The sequence below is a fragment of the Triturus cristatus genome, chromosome 7 (assembly GCF_964204655.1).
Source record: "Triturus cristatus chromosome 7, aTriCri1.1, whole genome shotgun sequence".
In the NCBI taxonomy this organism is placed as follows: domain Eukaryota; kingdom Metazoa; phylum Chordata; class Amphibia; order Caudata; family Salamandridae; genus Triturus; species Triturus cristatus.
In genome coordinates, this window is record NC_140590.1 from 1,869,580,861 (window position 1) to 1,869,604,611 (window position 23,751).

At 42.6% G+C, this 23,751-nt stretch overlaps 1 long non-coding RNA gene across 1 annotated transcript; it reads left to right on the forward strand.

The window, feature by feature from the left end:
- The first annotated feature begins 1,098 nt into the window (after positions 1 to 1,098).
- On the forward strand, positions 1,099 to 14,534 carry LOC146813547 (uncharacterized). The gene is made up of 4 exons (XR_014966042.1): positions 1,099 to 1,138; positions 6,678 to 6,822; positions 13,386 to 13,508; positions 14,073 to 14,534. It is a non-coding gene; the product is annotated as an uncharacterized LOC146813547 (long non-coding RNA).
- Positions 14,535 to 23,751: the final 9,217 nt, after the last annotated feature.

The following is a 23,751-nucleotide window of genomic DNA, read 5'->3' on the forward strand; positions in this document are numbered from 1 at the left end:
TAGACTGAAGGTACTAAAACCCAATGTCCTGCCCCCACCATTAACAAGGGACAACCTGTGAAAATGAATATGCTCTCCGTGTGAGGAGGCACACAAGGACAAAACACTGCAACAAAACAAATGTGTGGCACAAGGTGTTTTACTCACACAGGGGACCCACCCCTGCAACAAACAAATACCACACAGCACAAGGTGACTTATGCACGCAGGGAACCCAACCCTGCATCAAAAATGTATCGTGCGGCACAAGGTGTCTTACACACACAAGGAAAGTATCTGCTTGCAACAACAAAACTATATAAGATAACCCTCATGTAAGGGCACAGTAGATCATCCATATACCCACCCCGTGTAGGGGTCACAGACTGTGAAAAACTATATGGGACTGTTACCCAAAGCCATCCCTCATGTAAGGGATCAAACTGTAATGGGGCTATAACCCAAACCGCCCCCAGATAAAACTGTGGCTGCCAACCACAAAACACATGGGCCACCCAATGTAGGCAAAAGTAAACTGTGGCATCATTCATGACACACGAAAACTTCATTCATAAGTATGAAAAAACATTTCCAATTGTAGTGCATTAATAAACTGTGACCCTTCGGTGAGCGATCCCTCGCCCGAACAAATATGCACAGAGCACACCACTTGACAAAACAACACCCCCAGATGAATTACATGAAGCATACGAAAACATCCTTTAGAGGTACAGGACTGTATGTAACACAAGTGTCTCCAGAAAACATCCGTTCCGATGTAAATTTGTGTGAAGAAAGAGGTATCTTTTATCACAAATGTCTCCAGAAAACATCCATTCTGATGTAAATTTGCGTGAAGAATGAAGTATCTGTAAATATCTGCTTTTGGATAGAACAAACCAAGATAAGTGAGCAGAGATAAAATGCAGCCGAACACAGAAATGCAAAATCCTGGCAATGTTCGTTGAACTTTATTGGAAACACAATGTGGTTGGCAAAACGTGCCGGATGAAGGATCTTTGTGGAGTGTAACTCCAAACTCAAAATGGCGGCACGCACAGTGACACCACACCAGATGGCTCCAGGTGTGTTCATGTTAGACAACGTGTAAATGCGGCGCGATGCTTGTGGAAAACGTCACGCGAACATCATAAAACAGGTAAGAGCGCGCTCAGCTTGTGACACTCACCCCTGTTTTTTCAAACTTGCAAAAAGCGGTTGAACTGGCAAAAATGTAATGAAGACTCAAGGAACCCTAATCATAAACGACGATAACAATATCACGTCATTGACCCGCTCTGCGTGCCAACGCCGGACCAGAATTGTAAAAATGCCGAACACTCCCTACAAGAGGATGAGCCAAGTTGTGAAAACACATTTTGTAATGTTTACAGCTGTAGTGCAGTAAACACATCAGTTTGTAGACACAGCAACACAAAAAGCTTCTTTACAAATCTCTCCAGAAACGGGTTGCCAGGAGCATGAAAGCAAATAGTGCAGGCAATCCTTCCTTGCGCACACATCCAGATGACAATCACCATGTCCATAAATATCTTTAAGTGCGCAACGTTCATGTTAGAAATGCCAAATAAAATGTCACAAATGATGATAGTTACATCTCTTGAAGGTCCATTGGTTGAAGCCAGACATGTCAAACCAACACCACCACATACCAAAATGTAGCAAGTACACACCGCACATGCCTGTCCTTTCCAAAGCACACATCTTATGGAAACGCAGGTTGGCATGGAGGATGACACTCAGCATAGCGACCATGAAATAAGAGTGGTGGCATACCTTACATGAAAACATAGTTCTTGTTGTGTCAGCATGAGATGGGGAACAGCACGCTTGTGTGGGGGTTGTCCGATGTAATGGACACAGGTGGGGCTGCTCAGCACGCTGTCACTGTACCTGTTTCATTTGTCCATTTTGTAGCACAATGTCTTTAAAGAGATTGTCTTGTGTGACCTCTTGTGAATACTTTTTGTAACATCTTGTTCCTGTTGCGTGTGCCTGTCGTCTCTTCCATGTAGTAGCTTCTTCTCAACACGTTGTCGAAGGCATCTTTGCTACTTGTACCAACTGTAGAGCGTGGGGTGGTCTCCAACTCGTCGCCAAAATTAATGTAGTAATTATGACACGCTGGTAAGATGTAATCCAAGTAGGTTTATTCAAGTAAGTAAACAGGTAGTATAAATCTTCATCAGTCCATATCAACAGGTAGATGTATGCTGTAGGACAGCGTGTAAGTCATCATTAACAGCCCCAACAGGAGCTGCCTGCTAGCTGCTCAGCCCCTCTCACCAATTGTCATCACTCATCCAGACACACAGGCATTTCACACATAGCCCACACACCAACATTCCACTCAGAACACTCACACAGGCTGAGCAGCTAGGGACAGGATGACATAGGAGATAATATAGGAGAAAAACCATAACATCAGAATGCTACACACTGCTCACCACTGCCCGAGAGCTGGACCACTCACCCAGGAGCCTCACCAACCCTTCCATCACACCCTCCTGCCCTTAAACCAGTCCCCTTCAGCCTTTCATCCATCATCAACTATACACCTGCTACCACCAGTACAAGAGCACCACCTATCCAACCAAGGATGATCAACCTTCACAAAACAACGCACCACAATTTCATCCCCACAATTCCCCTATTTGGAAATGGGTGAATGCAATGTAGGCAGTGAGAGAGATCCAGCCGGATTCTGTTTCCGTCAGTTATATCTGTGGCCAGTCTGGGAACTAGCTGACCTAGTTAAGTATGCTTAATTTGTCCCAGTGTAATTTTCAGATACCAGGACACATTTCAGCAACCTCCATGCGTTCTCTGATTTCTGGTTGGAGCAGCAACGTGCAGGCAGACAGGGAGCTTTCTTATATTTACTTCCAGATTCACCGAAAACAAAGGCCTGGTTTAAAGGGCCATCAGCTCGTTTTTTGTTCCAGTATCATCCTGTCTGGGAGTGATCTGGAGCCTCACATCTAGATGCCAATGCAATGGAGGGAAACAAAAGCACACACGTAATCACTTCACAAGTACTCTAGATAAACTCTGATTTGGAGGCAGGTTTTTAACTTGTTTACCCCCTTATGTAAGAGATATGGATGTACTGCTAGAATGCAAGATTTATCTGTGTGTTTGAGCAATTACAGAGACTATGATTTAAAGTGCACTTACTCATTTTTTAATGTATTTCTTTAATAGCCTTACTCATCTCAGTGTAGGATGCCAGGGGGATTTACATCCAACAAAGAGAGACAGTAAATCATACAAGTGTGAAAATCAATGTGCAGGAAATTTGACAAAAGACAATAAGTTGTATTGTCCATACTTGTGGACATTATATGTGCATGTTCAGGAGAAACACAAAGGCAAGATTTTAAAATGTAAGGCAGTGAGTGGTGTTGTCAGTACTAATAAGGATGGACTCACACCCTGTGTGCAGGATGGGCTTACACCCAGGGTGCAGGAAAGGTTCACAACATGCATGCATGAATGGCTCACAGTCTGTGAGCAGGACTGGCTCACACCCTGCATGCAGCACTGACTCACACCCTGCATGCAGCACTGACTCACACCGTGCATGCAGAACTTGCTTACACCCTGAACGCAGGATGGACTCACACCCTGGGTGCAGGACTGGCTCACACCCTGCATGCAGAACTGACTCACACCCTGCATGCAGCACTGCCTCACACAGTGAATGCAGAACTTGCTCACACCCTGAACGCAGGATGGACTCACACCCTGGGTGCAGGACTGACTCACACCCTGCATGCAGAACTGACTCACACCCTGCATGCAGCACTGACTCATACCGTGCATGCAGGACTTGCTCAGACCCTGAATGCAGGTTGGACTCACACCATGTGTGTAGGACTGGCTCACACCCTGCATGCAGAACTGACTCACACCGAGCATGCAGCACTGACTCACACCGTGCATGTAGCAGCTTTATTTCTAGAGTTACAATTGAAGCCTCAGTAATTCTAATAATTGTTTACATATGTGCCATTTTCACAGAGCATCTGTGCAAAGTGCACAGATTTAGATGCACGCACAATGTGAACAGTTACAACGTCTTCAGCGCCTTGAGACTCTCATGGGTGAGTAGTGCGCTTTATAAATGCTCTGATTGATTGATTGATGTCTTCTAGAGCAGTGCTTACAAAGCTTTTTAGAACCATCGCCCAATTTTTAGAAGGATAAACTTTCCTGACGCATCTAGCTTTGATGGACACAAGACAGCAATTGGTTTTAAACTTCACCACCTTAACCAAGCCTTTCGATATTGGACTGTGCCAAAATATAGATCTGTCCATAAAAGTGGCAGATGGTGAATGGCATTAGAGTCTGAAGCTGGAACACTTTTCAGAGTGGGGTGCTGGTCTGTGGCATCCATTCACAAAAATTACAAGGCTTCTGAAAAATCTTTGTGTTGATACCACTGATTTGAGCTAATTTGAAAACCCTCTGCTGCAGCAGTGTTGTAAAGTTCATATGAACCCATTTAAGATCTGCACGTTTATACAACATACACTATAGGATTGGTGTTTAGACTGATTCTAGACACCCCTACCGGGTATGTTAGCCTATATACCAGCTAGCTCACAGTGCCACTAGAAACTCCTCCTATCAGGGAGAGAATAGTTCTTGGCAACTATCGAACATGACAACCCTGATCCCTCAGGACCGTGGAAACAATGTACTACTTAGTCTGTCTTAGAGAGATACACAGAACCAACGGTCTGGACGGTTTTCAATAAGCATTTATTGAACAGTCGTTATACTAGTGTAAAATAGATGAGCAGCAACAACCACTAGACAGTAACAGATATAAATGATTAGAAGCGGTATGAAAGTAAAAGGACGATAGAGTTCTACCACCTTGCAATAATCATGAATACATACAAGTATATAAAATACATGATAATAAAAGTGTGCACTCCTACAATGCCTCTCTAACGAGATATACCTACGTGTACCTAGCATGGGTGTAGTTGTGAAGCCAAGAATCCCTCTAGGATAAAGTCAACCCCATTACCTGGATTGAGAGACTGTGGAATCCTGTCCTGGACTCAGGATGGACACCCCGCGAGGGATGTTAGATCACTGCGAGCTGGAGTATCTGCATGCAGGAACCTCAGTGTCTTTGGTCAGTGTGTCGGTCTGGAAGTCCTGGTCTCCTCTTTCTGTCTTAGCAAGATGTGATGTATATATACCCATAGGTCTCTCCGGGGGTTCTACCTCGCTGTATTACTTTGTAGGACTTAGGATGACGTCGGGAATAAACTTTGTACATAGATATTATACAGGAGATGGTAGTCCTGCTCTGCTTCCAAGAATCCTCATGCATAATGTATGAGGCTTTTACCAGGTAAAATCCAATGTTCTGTGTGCATTGTCGTATCTAGGTAAAAGGTCAGTCCCTAAGAACCGTTATGTATGTAATGTAGGGGAGAATATAGCTGAAGGGTTATGATGTTACCTGAGCCTATATTAGGGTACCTGTATGGAATATAACAGCAGAATATGGGGTAAGACCTCATGTCAATCTTTGTTTTAAATCAAGACAAGTACCAGTCATGTGTTGTGGAATACATCACAAACGCATCCCAAGGGCATTGGAGCACTTTACATGGGCATCAGATTACATTATACCAGATCCGATTCCTTTTATTTTAAGCCCAGAATATTAAGTGATGTTGTGCCAATACCGAGACTCAAACCTGGCTCCCCAGATCCAACTCAGCAGCGCTGGCCTTAGGCCACATCGATATTTCTTAGTTTATCTGTGAAATTCATATGCAAGTGGCATGGTTGTGTACGCTCGCACACAGTGAGCACATTCTCTGTTGAAATGGCTCTGTGGAGTAAAAGAAACAACACCAACAAATGCTGGAAGGATGGCCCGGACTCTTGCTAAGGGATACTTGCAAAAGAGTGTTTTAAAATGTTACTTAGGAACACAGTTCAGCACCTTTGCACAGGTGCACAACCAGGCTAATCATCTTAAATTTAACATGTAGGCCAGAATCTTGCAACCCACCAGAAACTCGCTTGTGACCCACGAGTGGGTCTGAAACCACAGTTTCGGAAACATTCTTGGGAATATCTTACAGTTGTGGCCAGACGTGGAACCATTACTTGGGGAATCATTTCCACACTTAAGGAACCGGCGCCTTCATGTCTTTGGTCTGCCTTACTGCCTCATATAACATGACTATGCATACCTTAATGTGAAATATAATTCTAGTAATCTTGAGTCGTATACCTTTTTCACTCTGACACTGATCCACCCAATGAGGTTTTATCAATGGCTGATTTTTGTTATTGGTCAACTTTCTAGTTTTGTGATAAGGTTTACACTTGGTGGCAACATAGCGGTCTTTCTAAATGACATATGTCACTTTTTTTTATAAAAAACATCACCCATTATATATTTTTGACTTTTCTTTAGCATTGTACATAGGTGCATTCTGCCATATTTGTATTACCGCTTTTCGATTCATCCTTTTTTGAATATATCACATCAAATTTTATATGAGACCTCATTTTGGACATACGAGGGCTCTTTCAGGTGCAGCAATAGTGTTTCAACTGCAAAGTGCCAATACTCTATATTATGGACACATTATGGCATCACTAGTTTGATCCTTTACATTTCCTATGTTCAGATGGCGGCCTTAGGTCTGTTTGCGCAGTCACATACCCAGCTTTATGAGGTCAGAGGTTTAAGTGCCCCGTCCGTCCGCGCCACCAGTGTACGACAAACATTGGCAAGAGGTTTCCACTCATGAAGACAGGGCGGCGGTCTCGACGGTAAGCTAAGCTACGACAGATCTTTTTGTTTCACATGCGTCAGACGCTAGTTTTATAATCTTACTACATGTTGTTTTCCTTGTAGGATTTCTTCCATTTATTGCTCTTTTTCTTGAACACCATGTACGTTTCTTCCAATTAGCAAGGTAAGCGCGATTCCAGCGTCTCTGTGTAACTGCAGCATTCTCTGTTTCCATTGCTTCATGTTCAGACAAGATTTTCATCTTGTTACAGGCACGAGCTTATGGTGCTCGTATGGCTTTTTACCACAGTGTACGTGTGTTCATGTTTGAACCTTCAAGGTGAGCTATTCTTGAGTTTGTGCACACATTGAATAAGGAGTTGTCTAGGGCACCAAAAGTTAAGCAGATGCTTTCTTATAGGACAGGATAAATGGTAATCTCGCCAGAGCACCACGAACTATACCTACCAGGTATTTACGCACTCATCATGATTTCTTGGAGATCCAAACAGGCTTTGGGGTTGGGCCGGCCCAATTCTTGTAGTGGCCATGGGGTGTATGGGTCGGCCATATTTGGAAGGAATGGGAGGCATGGGAGGCTGACTTTTGCTTTGGAGGGTTCTGGTGTGGAGCTGAAACTCACGTCATTAGTCATGTGGCGAGGATGACTAACGAGGAGGTAATGCAGCTTATGTAGTATCATAAAGTTGATGTTGATGACTTTAAAAGTGTATCATTTTCCTTTGTAGATTGGCCCCCGAGGAAGGGACTGAAACGTCCTGAAATGCATCGGGCATTGATATGAATGTTGAATGAAAGTTTTTCATGGGCCATGAAGCCACCAGTAGAATTGTTAACACACAAAAAATAATCCTGTATTGATTGTTCATTACTCTTTATGTCTTTGTTGTGGTTATGATGATGACCAAAACATGATAACAAGATTATTATTTATAAATGACAAGCATTGTTGAGTAGAATGTTATATGTGGATAAAATCTAGGAGTTCGGTTCGAACTCAGTGAATAGTGCTCAGTGCACTCGAGTTACCATACTTGTAATAGCTTCTTTTCACCTCACACTTGGATTGACAGCAAGTGTAGCACTGTAGCACCACCTAGCAATCAGTTTTTGTTTAAAATATTTTGAGAAAGTAGAAAAAATAGGAGTGCTCCTCCAACCCATCACCTTCGTCTGCCTTACTACATAACACAAGGGATCAATGGTTCAGTTTGTAAATCCTTTGCAGCTTAGACAGTAAGAATGATCATCTTTGGACATTACCTGCTGGTGGTGACCATCTGCTGATTGCTTTCAGGGAGTCTGTTTGATGCTTACATTAGAGATGAAGCAGCATCTTCAGGAAACATCTGGAAACAGGTCAGATTGAGGAGTCCTGTGAGGGAGACACAGACTGCATGAGGAGCTCTTCAATTCCGTACGCCACCAGTGGGCAGAGCATTGTCACCATTTCACTGTTAGGTGTCTCTGCAGAATTAGGTCTCTACATGATGCCGGTGCCAACCTCTCCGCGTTGAATGAATCCTGCTCTCTCAAGTGCAGGGAGAGCCTTTATACCATTTACAAATAATTGATGTTGTCCCAAGCTAAGCGATCCTGGGCTGCATGGTGACCCCTGGGAGGCCCTTCACTAACAGTGGTATCTTGAGGTTTTAAAAACAAACCAGACATCTTCAATTAAGTGGGTGAGGTCTTCTAATGGTGTCTCTATTATACTCATCCCTTGGCAGCCCCAGCTCAAAGTCCCTGAAGATCTGACTTCAAAGTTACAGCTTCAATGCTTGAAACCTCAAGGGTGGGTGAGAGAGTGGTGGAAACTAGCTGACATCTGGTGTAGTGATACACTGACTCTGGATGCATCACTTTACACTACAATCTTATCACCCGGCCCCATGTTAGAAGGAGATTATGTCTCTTTACACTGCAATCTTTTTATCAGGCACCATGTTAGAGGGAGTTTATGTCTCTTTACACTACAATCTTACTACCAGGCCCCATGTTAGAAGGAGGTTACTTCACTTTAAACTACAATCGTATCTTCATGTTAGACGAAGGTTAAATCTCCTTACACTAAAATATTATGACCAGGTACAATATTGGAAGGAGGTTATGCTCTTTATACTAATTTCTTGTCATCGGGCATCATGTACGAAGAAGGTTACGTCTCTTTACCCTACAATCTTATTACCATACCACATGTTAGAAGGAGGTTACCTCTCTTTACATTACAATCTTATCACCTGGTACAATGTTGGAAGGAGGTTAAGTCTGTTTACACTACAAGCCTATCACCCGGTATCATGTTGGAAAGAGATTACTTCTCTTTACATTACAATCTTACCACCAGGCACCATGTTAGTAGGAGGTTACATCTCTTTATACTACGGGCCCGATTCACAGAACTAATTTAAGAAAAAATCCTAAACTTACTACTTTTGGTATTCACAGAAGTTAGGATTTTGTCTTAAGTTTGTCTTAAGACAAACTTAAGACAGACTTAAGACAGACTTAAGACAAATGTAAGACAGACTTAAGATAGACTTAAGACAGACTTAAGTTAGGATTTTGTCTTAAGTTTGTCTTAAATCTGTCTTAAATCTGTCTTAAGTCTGTCTTAAGTCTGTCTTAAGTTTGTCTTAAGTTTGTCATAAGACAAAATCCTAACTTCTGTGAGTACCAAAAGTAGTAAGTTTAGGATTTTGTCTTAAGTTATTTCTGTGAATCGGCCCATACAATCTTATTACCAGGCACCATGTTAGAAGGAGGGTGCTTCTCTTTACACTACAATCTTATCACCATGCCCCATGTAAGAAGAAGGTTATGTCTCTTTACCCTGCAATCTTATTATCGTACTCATGTTAGACGGATGTTACTTCTCTTTACACAAAAATCTTATCACCAGGCCCCCTGTTAGAAGGAGGTTACACTACAATCTTTTCACCAGAACCCATGTTAGAAGGAGGTTACGCCTCTTTACACTACAATCTTATCACCTGGTACAATGTTGGAAGGAGGTTACAACTCTTTACTTGACAATTTTTTCCCCACAATCCATTAAAATGGAGGTTATTTCTCTTTACACTACAATCTCATTAGCATACCCATGGAAGAAGAAGGTTACGTCACTTTACACTACAATCCTATCACCAGGCATATGTTCTGAGGAGGTTACATCTCTTTACACTATAATCTTTTAACAAGGCCCCATGTAAGAAGAAGGTTACGTCTCTTTACGCTACAATCTTATCACCAGATACCATGGTAGAAGGAGGTTATTTCTCTTTACACTACAATCTTACCATCAGGCCCCATTTTAGAAGGAGGTTACGTCTCTTTACACTACAATCTTATCAAGCACCGTGTTGGAAGAAGGTTACGTCTTTTTACACTACAATCTTATCACCAGGACCCATGTTAGAAGGAGACTACATCTCTTTACACTACAATATTTTCCAAAGAAACCATGTTAGAAGAAGGTTACAGCTATTTACTACTACAATCTTATCACCTGGCACAATGTTGGAACGAGGTTAAGTATCTTTACACAACAATTCTACCACCAGGCATCATGTTGGAAGGAGATTACATCTCTTTACACTACAATCATTTCACCAGACACCACGTTGGAAGGAGGTCATTTCTCTTTACACTACAAACCTATCACCTGGCACAATGTTGGAAGGAGGATACATGTCTTTACACTACAATCTTATCAACTGGCACCATGTTGGAGGGAGGTTATGTCTCTTTAGACTACAATCCTATCATCAGGCATCATGTTGGAGGGAGGTTACATCTCTTTACACTACACTTTTTTCATCAGAAACCATGTTAGAAGGAGGTTACGCCTTTTTACACTACAATCCTATCACCAGGCATCATGTTGGTAGGAGATTACGATTATTTATACTACAATTGTATAACTAGGCACCATGTTGGAAGGAGGTTATGTCTCTTTACACAAAATTCTTATCACCTGGAACAATGTTGGAAGGAGGTTGCAACTCTTTACACTACAATATTTTCTCCAGAAACCATGTTAGAAAGATGTTACATCTCTTTACACTACACGCTTATCACCTAGCACAATGTTGGAATTAGGTTAACTATCTTTACACAACAATCCTATCACCAGGCATGATGCTGGAAGGATATTACATGTCTTTACAGTACAATCGTATCACCAGGCACCATGTTAGAAGGAAGTTACATCTCTTTACTCTATAATCTTTTAACCAAGCCCCATGTAAGAAGAAGGTTACATCTCTTTACACTACAATCTTATCACCAGATACCATGTTAGAAGGAGGTTATTTCTCTGTACACTACAATCGGATCACCAGGCATCATGTTGAAAGGAGCTTACATCTCCTTACACTACAATCGTATCCCCAGGCACCATGTTAGAAGAAGGTTACAATTCTTAACACTACAATATTATCACCAGGCGCCATGTTAGAAAGAGGTTATGTGTCTTTACACCACAATCTTATCACCTGGCACAATGTAAGAAGGAGGTTATGTCTATTAATACTATAATCCTATCACCAGGCATCATGCTGGAAGGAGGTTATGTCTCTAAACACTACAATCTTTTCCACAGAAAGCATAAAAAAGGAAGTTATGTCTCTTTACACTACAATCTTATGACCGTACCCCATATTAGAAGTGTGTTACATAACTTTACACCACAATCTTATCACCAGGCATCTCTTTGCACTAAAGTCTTGTCCCCAGAAACCATGAAGAGCGTCAGGTTATGTCTATTTACACTACAATCTTACCACCATACCCCATGTAACTGGAAGGTTACGTCACTTTACACTACAATCCTCTCATATCACCAGGCATCATGTTCTAAGGAGGTTACATCTGTTTACACTACAATCTTTACCCAGAAACCATTAAGAAGGAGGTTAGGTCTCTTTAACGCTACCATCTTATCACCAGGCACCATTTTAGAAGGAGCTTATCTCTCTTTACACTACAATCTTATCAGGCACCATGTAAGAAGGAGGTTAAGTATCTTTACTCTACAATCTTATCATCAGGCACCATGTTAGAAGTAGGTAACGTCTCTTTACATTATAATCATATCACCATGCCCCATGTTAAAAGGAGGTTATGTCTCTGTACACTACAATCTTATCATCAGACACCATGTTGGAAGGAGGTTGCGTCTTTTTACACTACAATCTTATGACCAGGCCCATGTTAGAAGGAGGTTACATCTCTTTACGCTACAATATTTTCACCAGGCCACATGTAAGAAGGAGGTAATGTTTCTTTACACTACAACTGTATCAACAGGCACCATGTTAGAAGGTGGTTATTCCTCTTTACACTACAATCTTATCACCAGGCCCCATTTTAGAAGAAGCTTATCTCTCTTTACACTACAATCTTATCAGGCACCATGTTAGAAGAAGGTAACGTCTCTTTACATTACAATCATATCACCACGCCCCATGTTAAAAGGAGTTTACGTCTCTTTACACTACAATCTTATCATCAGACAGCATGTTGGAAGGAGGTTACGTCTTTTTACACTACAATCTTATCACCAGGAGCCATGTTAGAAGGAGGTTACATCTCCTTACACTACAATATTTTCCCCCCCCAAAAACCATTTTAGAAGAAGTTTACGGCTCTTTACTAGGGGTGGGCAGAATTTGCATAATCGCGTTACACAAATGTTTGCGAAAACATCAAAAATCTACGCAAACACGGGGAAATATCGCGAAGAAGCGCAAGTGCTTGTCCCGCCTGTTTGCGATGTTTTTTGCGTGATCACGTTGGAAATGTGTTGCCAACTTGCCCATGTGGTCACTAATGGGCGCAGCCATCTTGTTTTCACTTGTCCCGCCCGCTCGCAATGCTATTTCCTGTTCCGGGTCGCGCAATGCATGCTCGCGCTCGTTCACGATAAGTATTTCCTGTTCGGGAACTCGTATTACGTGTTCGCGAGGCTTTCTGTGTACTCGGGGGAGGGGAAATATCACGCAAACTTGCCCATGCGGTTGCAATGGGCGCGGCCATCCTGTTTTTTCACTCTATTGCTATGGTTCTAGGGCCTGCTTTTCAATCCTCCCTCTATCTTTTCAATCCTTTGTTTCTGGAAACTTTTTTTGATCTTTTTTATTTATTATCTCTTTTTTCCTGATTCTATTTATTTTGTTTTTGTCTACTTTTTGTGTGTTTTTTAACAACTTTTTCACTCTTTTTCTATTACCTGTTTTTTTCATTTTTTTTACTTATTTTTTTAATTTTTACCTTTTCTTTTCCACCCCCCGCCTACCATGGCAAAGGGCCACAGGGCGTATCGCAGCCAGAGCCGCGACGTGTGCAAAAATAAAAGACGCAAAGGGAAAATGGTTGCATGGCTCGGGCTAACTAAGCAAAGACTAGAATGACCCTAGGGACCATATAACTACTATTGTCTACTCTACTACTACCCAATTTGTACTAATGATGTATGTTGTATAAGTATGTATTACTATTAACTAATTTTTCCATCTTGCTAGTGAAAAATAGGGGGAGGTGTATATGACACCTAAAAAATGTGTAATGTTTTTTCAAGGTGCACTACCAACCACCAGTGCCGGGGCCAGCGGCGAAGGCGACGCGGCTGGTGACGAAGGAGAGGGTACGGCAGTTGCAGGAGGAGCTGCAGGGGGTGACCCAGCAGCAGTGGCGGGCGATGGTAAGTTCGGTTCCTAAACCTTACTTATTGACATTACACTCACTGCAAGGGTGTACTGTATACTGTACTGTTAAGACTTACTAAGTAAGAAGTTGTTGTGAACGGTTGAAGACACCCATTACTTAGCATTAGTAAAAGCATTAGCGGTGGGAGTGTTGAGTAACCAATGGCCTCTTCTATCTGATTTCAACTCAGCTGTGAAAGTTTTATGGAGAAGACTAAAAGTCAGATCAGATGACCTTGATGGATGGGTTGAACGAAAAGGGAAAAAAGGGTGGAAGGAAGAAGGATGGGTGAGATTTAATATTTATGACTGGCAGAGAAGGATACGTGGGATGCATGACTGCATAGGTGGCTTATAGGAATCAGATGCATGGTTGGTTGAATGCCTGAAACTCCCACAAATGTTAAAAGCCAAGAAAGTGGGAGGATAGATACATACCACAAATGATATGTACTGTGCTTGCTAGTGCTACCGTGCCACTGTGTGTAGAATTAATTTGTCTTACTGCTTTGCTAAGAGTATATTTTACAATAGTCTTGTTTTTTCTTCTTGATATATAGCTACTCCTTCCAAGGGAAACCTGATGGGAAGGAGTTGGCAGCCAAGGCCCGGCGCCGGAAGCTGGAGGCCATACAGTGGGAATACCGTCGGCTGGGGGTTCTGGAAGAGGAAGAGAAGGAGGCGGCAGCAGCTGCAGCCTCCTCCAATGCCCCGGGCCCCAGCCACCTCCCTCCAGTGTTACGGCGCCACCATCTGGCAGCCGCCCGCCGCCGCCCCTCCTTTAACATCACTGCTGCCCCCTGTGGATGCAACTGACACGCATTGAAGTGCCGTGTTGCCCGCCTAGAGGAGCAAGTACGTGTCCTCCAGAGTCGAGCCCGCCGAGCATAAGACCCTGTTCATTGCCCATTTTTTATTTATTCTTTTGGTCGGTGGAAATCGGGCGTTGGGGTTTCTTTGGATAATTGGACATTAGGTTGGACTTTTTCTTTACGGACATTGGTTGGGGTTAGGGAGAGGGGTATATATTTCTACTTTACATACAACGTTGTTAATGGTAATGTTTTCTGGGTGGGGTTACTGTTTTACATCACACTGTTTCCTTGCTGGTGCAGGGCCGCCCACAGCCAGTGTTTGATTTAAATAATTGGCTGACTTTGTAAGACATAAACAGATAGATGTAGCACCACTCACTGAGTGACTTGTCCTACTATTACTGTCAGTCCCTTCTAGTCTATGTATTCTGCAACTGGGCTTAAAGGGGTGTGTGAAATTGAATTAATGAAAACATGCCCATTATTAATTATGCCTCCACCAAACTTCTCTTACGTTTGCTTGATGTTTAACTTAGGCACAGCGATGGCTGCATGGTGATGATGGTTTTCTTTCCTAACATGCCATGGTTGTGGTGGTGGTAGTAGTAGTAGACACTGGAAGCAGCATTTACAAAAAAAGAAAATGAGACAGTCAGTAGCCTGAGAGAGGCTCTTTGAGGAGTAGTAGAATAAAGTACTGTACAGAACATACTGCCAAACAATAATATGCAAAAATATAACAAAACATAATGGTGGTATGGATAGCCTATTACATAGAGTTACAAACTCTAGTTGTGTCGAGTCACTTGACTAGGCCTACAGTACACTGGACACAAGCGTAACTGTTAGTGCTGTGTAGGAGGATGACAACAAATCCATTAATCCAATTGATGCCGGCAATTAATGCTGATGTTGTAGGTTCCTTTGGTAAAAAAATTACCTCACAAATATACTGCTCATGGGTGGGCAAGCAGAAGAAGATCCTCGCCCTGCCTTGAAATTGAAGTACTGTTGCTTTTGCCACATCCGCCCCAGCAAGCATGTGATAAATTATTGGTGTACATTTAATTTAGTCACACCTCAATAAGTCACACAGCCCAGGGGAAGAGGGTTAGGGTTTGTTGAATGGTTGGGAAGGGGGGTTTGGGAAAAGGTTTGAGAAAGAAAAACAGTACGCATGAACAAACAACAAACGACAGAATCTTTGTAGACTACCATATCCATATCAATATGTTAAGGGAGAAAAAGGAAATGCATGCATGATGATAAGTAGACCCGGATTACATACAGTTTGTGTTCAATTGTACCGGGCTTACTTTTGCAGATAGCAAAGAAAATTTTAAAATATCTGTAGGGATGAACTATAAACAGAGAGCAAACCTAATGTTAATAATAACAACAAGAACACACTGTTGTAATGATTGTAGACAAAAAATGAATCGAATTATTTAAAAGATGAGGAAAGTTGATACTGTTACTGTGTTAACCTTGGTCCTCCCTTCCATGGAGGCTCCGTCCATCTATCTTGGGTGAAGCCACTGCCTGACTGGCAGATGTAGATTAATTGGTAAGGTAAGTGTGCACTGTTTTCCCAAATATAGCACAGGGTAAGGCCCGGCCTGTAAGAATAGATGGAAAACCAAAAGGGATATTGAGAAACCAAGTTGAAAAAAATGCACAAGTTATGGTGTAGTGCAACAAGAGCACTTTCCGAGGCGGCATGGAGGCATCATCTCTACTCTAGTCTGTTTCCAGCATTAACCTACAACACCAACAGGATAGAGCAGGCCCACGGTGATGGCACCCTTTGCACATCCTCCATTTAGCATACATTTTTTGAAAGAGTTGGACAAAGCACATATCCAGCAACATAGCATTTTACAATTTAAGTGACTAAATCAATGCACCGCAGTCATACCACCGCTACACTCGACTCCCCACTACACAGACAGTTAGGACGGCTGTGGTTGTTGTTGACTTGTTTATCTTTTATGCCACTCATGAAACACCCTGACTTATTCCATCAATCATCTCTGATCCTTGCACTGAGTGACTGTGAAGATACTATGTCACTGTGGTCATCATGATGGTGTTGTTCAACTCAGTCTGAAGTGTACCGAGTGAGTCCAGATTCCATATTAAAAAATCAATGGATTGGTCTGCAGTAGAAGTACAATTTTGTTTTAAACAATAAGAGTGGAAATATTGACTTGAGTCACTGTTAGTGTGTAGAGTAAATACTAGTACACTTTGACTTGACTTCATGCACAACAAACAACAAAAACACAAACACCAATCACTCAGAGTCGGTATCCAATGCATGCCATTCATTACCTGTTCCTTCTCATCTTAAGTGAAGGGACCGCCTCTCTCGCCATCATCATCATGGTGTTGTCCAACTCAGTGCGCAGTGTACAGATTGAGTCCCCTTCCTATATTCAAAATGCAATGTATCGGCCTGCAGTAGAAGTACAAATTTGTAATTAAAAATACAAGAAGGGAAAAATTGCCTTAAGTTACTTTTAATGTGTAGATTATTACATATAGTACACAATGAAGTAACTTCATGCACAACAAACAACAACAAAATCACTCAGTCAGTGTCCAATGCATGGCATTATTCATTACCTGTTCCTTCTCATCTTCAGTTAATGGCTAGTCAGGAAGGAGGATAGCTATAGTAGTCATCATCATGTTCCAGTTCTTTTGGAGGGACTAGGAAAGATTTTCTTTTTTCTTCTATTTTGCATCACTCATTCATCATCTGTCTTGAGGGCAATGGATTTAGGGAAATTCAGGAGGATGGAGGAGCAGGATTTGGAGGAGTGTACTGTGAAATGCAGACAGCTGAAACTCGTATATGGCAATAAAAAGAGTAGAAGACGGTGGTGATGAATTTGTTGTGATTCGAAGTTTCTAACCAGAAAGACAGACACGCAAATAAAAGAAAATAAGGGAGGAAGACAGTAAGAAGTGAAAGCCTAATTGTCAAGGAAGTATAGCTCGTCCTCAGACTCTGGGGGCCCGATTCACAGAACTAACTTAAGACAAAATCCTAAACTTACTACTTTTGGTATTCACAGAAGTTAGGATTTAGTCTTAAGTTTGTCTTAAGACAAACTTAAGACAGACTTAAGACAGACTTAAGACAAACTTAATACAGACTTAAGACAGACTTAAGACAGACTTAAGACAAACTTAAGACAGACTTAAGACAGACTTAAGCTAGGATTTTGTCTCAAATTTGACGGTCAAGCATGTAATAAGTTGAGTTCCAACGTGTTGCCACCTCCTGGATGAGTGCTTTGACTGGCATTCTATAGTCACGTTGAATGATCCTCAGCTGCTTCCTAGCTTTAAAAGAATGGCTGAAATGAGTGCATATTCTTCGGCAGGTGGTCAGTAAGTTGCTGACTATGGCTTCTTTTTTCAGAAAGTCTTGAACTGTAATGTTAATGCAGTGCGCCAAACATGGAACCCTGAAATAGGAACCAAGCTCCATGGCCTTAAGTACATTACTGCCATTATCTGTGGAAACAAAACCAATCTTAAGCCCTCTTGGGCGCAGCCATTCAAAAACCTTGCTGTGAAACTCTTCCAATATGTTTACAGCAGTATGAGATTTCTCCATGGCGAACATGGATACAGTTGCATGTTTCCAAGTAGCTTTAAAAATCTCAGCTCTGTCAACAGCACCTACTTCAGATAGCTTATCTCTAACCCCCACAAAAGAGAGCCAGTGTGCAGTGATGCACATGTAATCAGTGGCTTGGCAACTGGTCCACATGTCTATTGTCAGGTGGATATTGTGAACAGCACTCTGCTGCAAAGCTTGTCCAACCAATTCCAGCACATCATGATGTAGTGCTGGAACAGCAACTCTTGCGAAATTGGACCAGCTGGGAACCTTCCATTTAGGGCAGATGGCTGACACAAATTCAAGGAAACCCACCCCTTCCACAAATGAAAAAGGGAGAAGGTCCAGCGCTAACATTTTAGCCAGCTTCGCATTGTACAACCGTGCCGTTGGGTGGTTGCGTTGGTACTGCCCCTCCAACCTAAGCATTCTCTCAATGGTAGGCTGGATTATTTTCCTTTGTAGTGCAGTTGTTTTCTTTAACCCAGTTAGGCTCAACTACACACTTTGTTTCATTGCAGTATTACTCGGTCGCCTTGGTGTCTCAGCCTGACTCTGACTCTTACTGCAGTGCCACTGAGATGTTGCTGAGGATGTGGGCGGTACCACTACACTACTGGGGACAGGGCTAGCAATGTCTCCCTCTTGTTTACCTTCCACCGTGATAATATCATCCCCTGATTCTTCATGCCCAACAACAATGGGTTGAGTTTTACTTTGTTCTAAGCGAAGTAGGTGAGCCTCCCACACGATAGTGTGGTGTATTTTGAGATGACTTGTTTGGCCTCCGGTACCATAGTTAGTACCAAGCTTACCCCGCCTAACAGCATGTCGACAAGTTGAGCATATAGCAATGTTCTCCTCCTTACTGCTAACCAAAAAGAAGTCACAAACTGGGGAGGAGAACTTGCTGGCGCTGCTGGATGTGCCACTTTCAATACCAGATGAACTGGAGGGTGTGCTTGAAATGTGACTCTGTGCAGCTACACTGTGACTTCTACCACTACCTACTGAGGTGGTGGTTGAGCTGGATTTAGGTCCCTGCCGGGCCTTTGCAAATGCAAATATGGAAGCTGGAGGTCGTGGTGGTGTTATCTGTGTTGGTGGTATCTGTGCTGCATCCCTTGCAGCCATTTTGGATTGGGTAATAATGTTGGTCTCCATCTCCTTTGGGCCGGGAGTGATGTCAGTGATGACTTGCTCGTCATCATCATCATCCCCCTCTTGTACATCTACCGCCATAACTCTAAGGTTTTCTGGAACCTTCCTTTTCACTAGCCTTGTCTTGTGGCGTGCATCACTCTCAGACTAAGCTGATGGCTTCCAAGTAGCATCTCGATCAGAAGCGGGGCTTGAAGAAGAAGATGATGGACTAACCCTTCTTTTCTTTGCTGGGGGTCTGGAAGAAAATGGATCTTCTGAAACAGTGGTTTGCTCCACTTTGTCTGCTTGAAGCTCGATTTCCTGAAATGCCCCTACTTCAGGAGGAACAACTACTATTGTGGGCTGTTGTTGTGGCTGTTCTTGCGGCTGCTGCTGTTCTTGCGGCTGCTGCTGTTCTTGCGGCTGTGCATGCTGCTGCACACTTATCTGCTGAGTTTACGCCTGCGTTGATTATGTACTACTGTGCGATAATGACATTTCAACATTGCTGCTCGTTAGTAGACTGGATACCTCTGCGACACTCATGGGCATGGGCCTAGTTTGGTGGGGTTGGCCCGCTGTTGCTGCTGAGGTGCTTCTCCCAGCTTGGTTCCCGCCGGACAAAGCTGCTGCAGGCGTGTGTTTTTTGGTCCCAAAAAACACATTGGCCGGCACACCAGTCGTGGTTAGTGCCACTGCCTTTTTCTGTTCCTTCTTCTTCTCACATCCAACTTTCTTGGTACTGGAGGATCTGGTACCTTTCTTTGGGGCCATCTTCTTCAGATGTCAGGCAGGACGCAGGTGCACAAGTTGCAGAGATGTCTGTAGTCACAGTTGGACGTGATGTGGTGCGCAGCAGGACTTCTGTCTGGCAGTACAATGGATGATGTTGATAGTTACCTCCTCCTCTGTCTTTTTGTGCACCTAAAAGCAAATAAGCCAGGAAAAGAACGTCAGTGAAATGTTGCATTTGTTGTTGTGATTCAATTCCTACTAGTACAAACAAACAAATAGAAGATATAGTGTAGCCATTTGTGAGACTTTGGCAACAAGGGCTACAGTATACTACTTACTGCGTACAGTGTACAAACACTACACTCTCAGGAAGGATAGGAAAGAATAAGAACAACCACAAAAATACAAATGTAATGGAAGGGAGCTGCTGCTGCTGGCAAAGGGGATGGATGGAGGCAGGAAGCCAATAGGAAAACCATGCAGGCCCATATTATCTCCCACCAGAAAAGGCTGTGCCTTTTTAATGCAATAAAATGCAAAAACGAAAATCCACAGGGCAAAACAAGGTCTGCAGGTGCACACCAACACACCAGGCACACACAACAAAGACATTTCTTTAACACACACCCAAAAACAGAAATACCCTCCAAAAACACATTTTCCAACTCAATCCAATGCCATCCATGCCCTAAATGATGTTTAAATTCAACAGAACACATAGAAACACTTGTTTAATGCACCTGTGGCTACCTGCTCTGAGCCTACTGGATGAAAGCAGACCTGTGGGCAGACAAGGCCACACAAGCTTGCAGGCCTAGGCTTCAAAATGGCCACCAGCCACATGGTCAGGCCCACCCAACTACAAGAAACAGAAGACAGACAATGCAGGCCTATTGCAAAAAGCACACTGCCTGCCTTCAAAATGGCCACCAGCCTCATGGCCAGGCCCACAACAAGAAGCCTAGGATGCAAAGGAATACCATGCAGGCCTATATGGCAAAAGCAGCACACTAATAACTCCCACCAGAAAAGGCCACCAGCCACATGGCCACTCACAAATCACAAGCAACAAGGAGGAGGCCTGGGAAGCAATGAACTGACAAAAGGCTTATAAAAGAAGCCAGGCAAAGGATGCATGCTAAACCACACTGCTTTGTCTTTTTAATGCAATAAAATCCACAGGGCAAAACAAGATCTGCAGGGTGCACACCAACACACCAGACACACACAACAAAGGCATTTCTTTAACACACACTCACAAAGAGAAATACCCCCCAAAAAACACATTTTCCAACTCAATCCAATGCCATCCATGCCCTAAATGATGTTTGAAATACATTCAACACACACCAAAGGAACAGTTGCTTCATCATGCACCCACCCATGGCTAGCTCTGGGCTTACTGGCTACCCACAACAATTAAAAAAAAAAGAATGATAAGCACCAAAATTGTAATTGCAGCAACTGCAATGCCCCCAATTAAACAGACACAACACCAACTTACTTGTAAGATATCAAATTCAAAAGTCCTCAAATCCAATGATAATGATGCAGCAGACACAAAGACTGATCCTTCCAGCTGAAATCCAAAGGCAGAATGAACAGGAGATGGACAAAGCACTGGGAGGAGCCTGATGGACAGGAACAGGAAGTTGGAGACTCTGTGGCACTTCCTCCCTCTCCCCCCCCAAAGTTTTTTTTTTAAAAAGGACTCCTTGAACAAAAAAGGACAGCCAAATGTCAATTTGAGGAGTTTTTTTTCATCCAAATCATGTTTTATGCTGCTAGAGATAATATTCTTCTCCAGATTGAAAATTTGGCGTGTTCGCGATCGCGAGCTTAACCACACTTCCGCCGGATGTCGATGGCGCATCCAAAATGATGTGTTTGCGATCTCATGCTCTCTGTTGTGATGGAGATTGACGTGTTCGTGACCTCAAGCTCTCTCTCACGGTGGAAAATGACGTGTTTGTGATCTCAGACTCTCGCGGTGTCTGATGGCGAGGCGAATGACGTGATCGCGAACTCTCGCGGGATAGCACGACTGGCTATCAACATCTCGTGGAGCACGCAAACAGATCAGAAAACTCATCGGCGAATGCGCACGAGAACACATTTTCAAAGCGCGAACATGAAAAAAATCACGGACATTTTGGTATTTTCGCGCTGTCCGCAGAACGTGAAAATGTCAAAATATCCCAAATTCCGCAAGTGGAATGGAATTTGACGCCCACCCCTAATCTCTTTACACTACAATAATTTCCCCAGAAACCGTGAAGAGGGAGGTTATGTCTCTTTACACTACAATCTTATCACCATACTCCATGTAAGAAGAAGGTTACATCACTTTACACTATAATCCTATTGTCTCACCAGATATCATGTTGGAAGGAGGCTACATCTCTCTACAATACAATCATGTCACCAGGCACCATGTTAGACGAAGGTTACATCTCTTTACACTACAATCTTTTCATCAGGCCACAGGTAAGAAGAAGGTTACATCTCCTTACACTACAATCGTATTACCAGTCACCATGTGAGAAGGAGGTTATGTTTCTTTCCACTACAAGCGTAGCAACAGGCACCATGTTAGATCAAGGTTATTTCTCTTTTCTCTACAATCTTATCACCATGCCCCATTTCAGAAGGAGGTTACGTCTCTTTACACTACAATCTTATCAGCAGGCATCATGTTAGAAGGAGGTTACATCTCTTTACACTACACTCTTATCACCAGGTCCCATGTTAGAAAGAGGTTATGGCTCTTTATGCTACAATCGTATCACCAGTCCCATGTTGGAAGGAGGTTACGTCTCTTTACACTACAATCTTATCACCTGGCACCATGTTAGAATGAAGTTATGTCTCATTGCACTACAATCTTATCATCAGACACCGTGTTGGAAGGTGGTTATTTCTCTTTACACTTCAATCTTTTTACCAGGTCCCATTTTAGAAGGAGGTCACCTCTCTTTACACTACTATCTTATCACCAGGCACCATGTTAGAAGGAAGTTACAACTCTTTACACTATAATTTGTTAATAAGGCTCCATCTAAGAAGAAGGTTATGTCTTTTTGCACTACAATTGTATCAACAGGCACCATGGTAGCAGGAGGTTATTTCTCTTTACACTACAATCTTATCCCCAGGCTCCATTTTAGAAGGAAGTTACTTCTTTTACACTACAATCCTATCATCAAGCATCATGTTAGAAGGAGGTTACGTCTCTTTATATTACAATCTTATCACCAGGCCCCATGTTAGAAGCAAGTTATGTCTCTTTACACTACAATCTTATCACCTGACACAATCTTAGAAGGAGGTTATATCTCTTTACACTACAATCCTATCACCAGGCATCATGTTGGAAGGAGGTTATATCTCTTTACATTACCATCTTATCCACAGGCACCATGCTATAAGAAGGTTACAAATCTTTACACTACAATTTTACCACAAAACTCCATGTTAGAAAGAGGTTATGTGTCTTTACACTACAATCTTATACCCTGGCACAACCTTAGAAGAAGGTTATGTCTATTTACACAACAATCGTATCACCAGGACTATGTTGCAATGAGGTTATGTCTCTTTTCACTAAAATCTTATCACCTGGTACGGAAGGAGGTAACAACTTTTTACACAACAATCTTTTCCCCAGAAACCAATAAAATGGAGGTCACGTCTCTTTACACGGCAATCTCATTAGCTTACCCATGTAAGAAGAATGTTACATCATTTTACACTACAATCATTTCACCAGGAACATGTTGGAAGGAGGTTACATCTCCTTACACTACAATTTTGTCCTCCGAAACCATGAAGAAGGAGGTTATGTCTCTTTACACTACAATCTTATCACCAGGCACCTTGTTAGAAGGAAGTTACATATCTGTACACTAC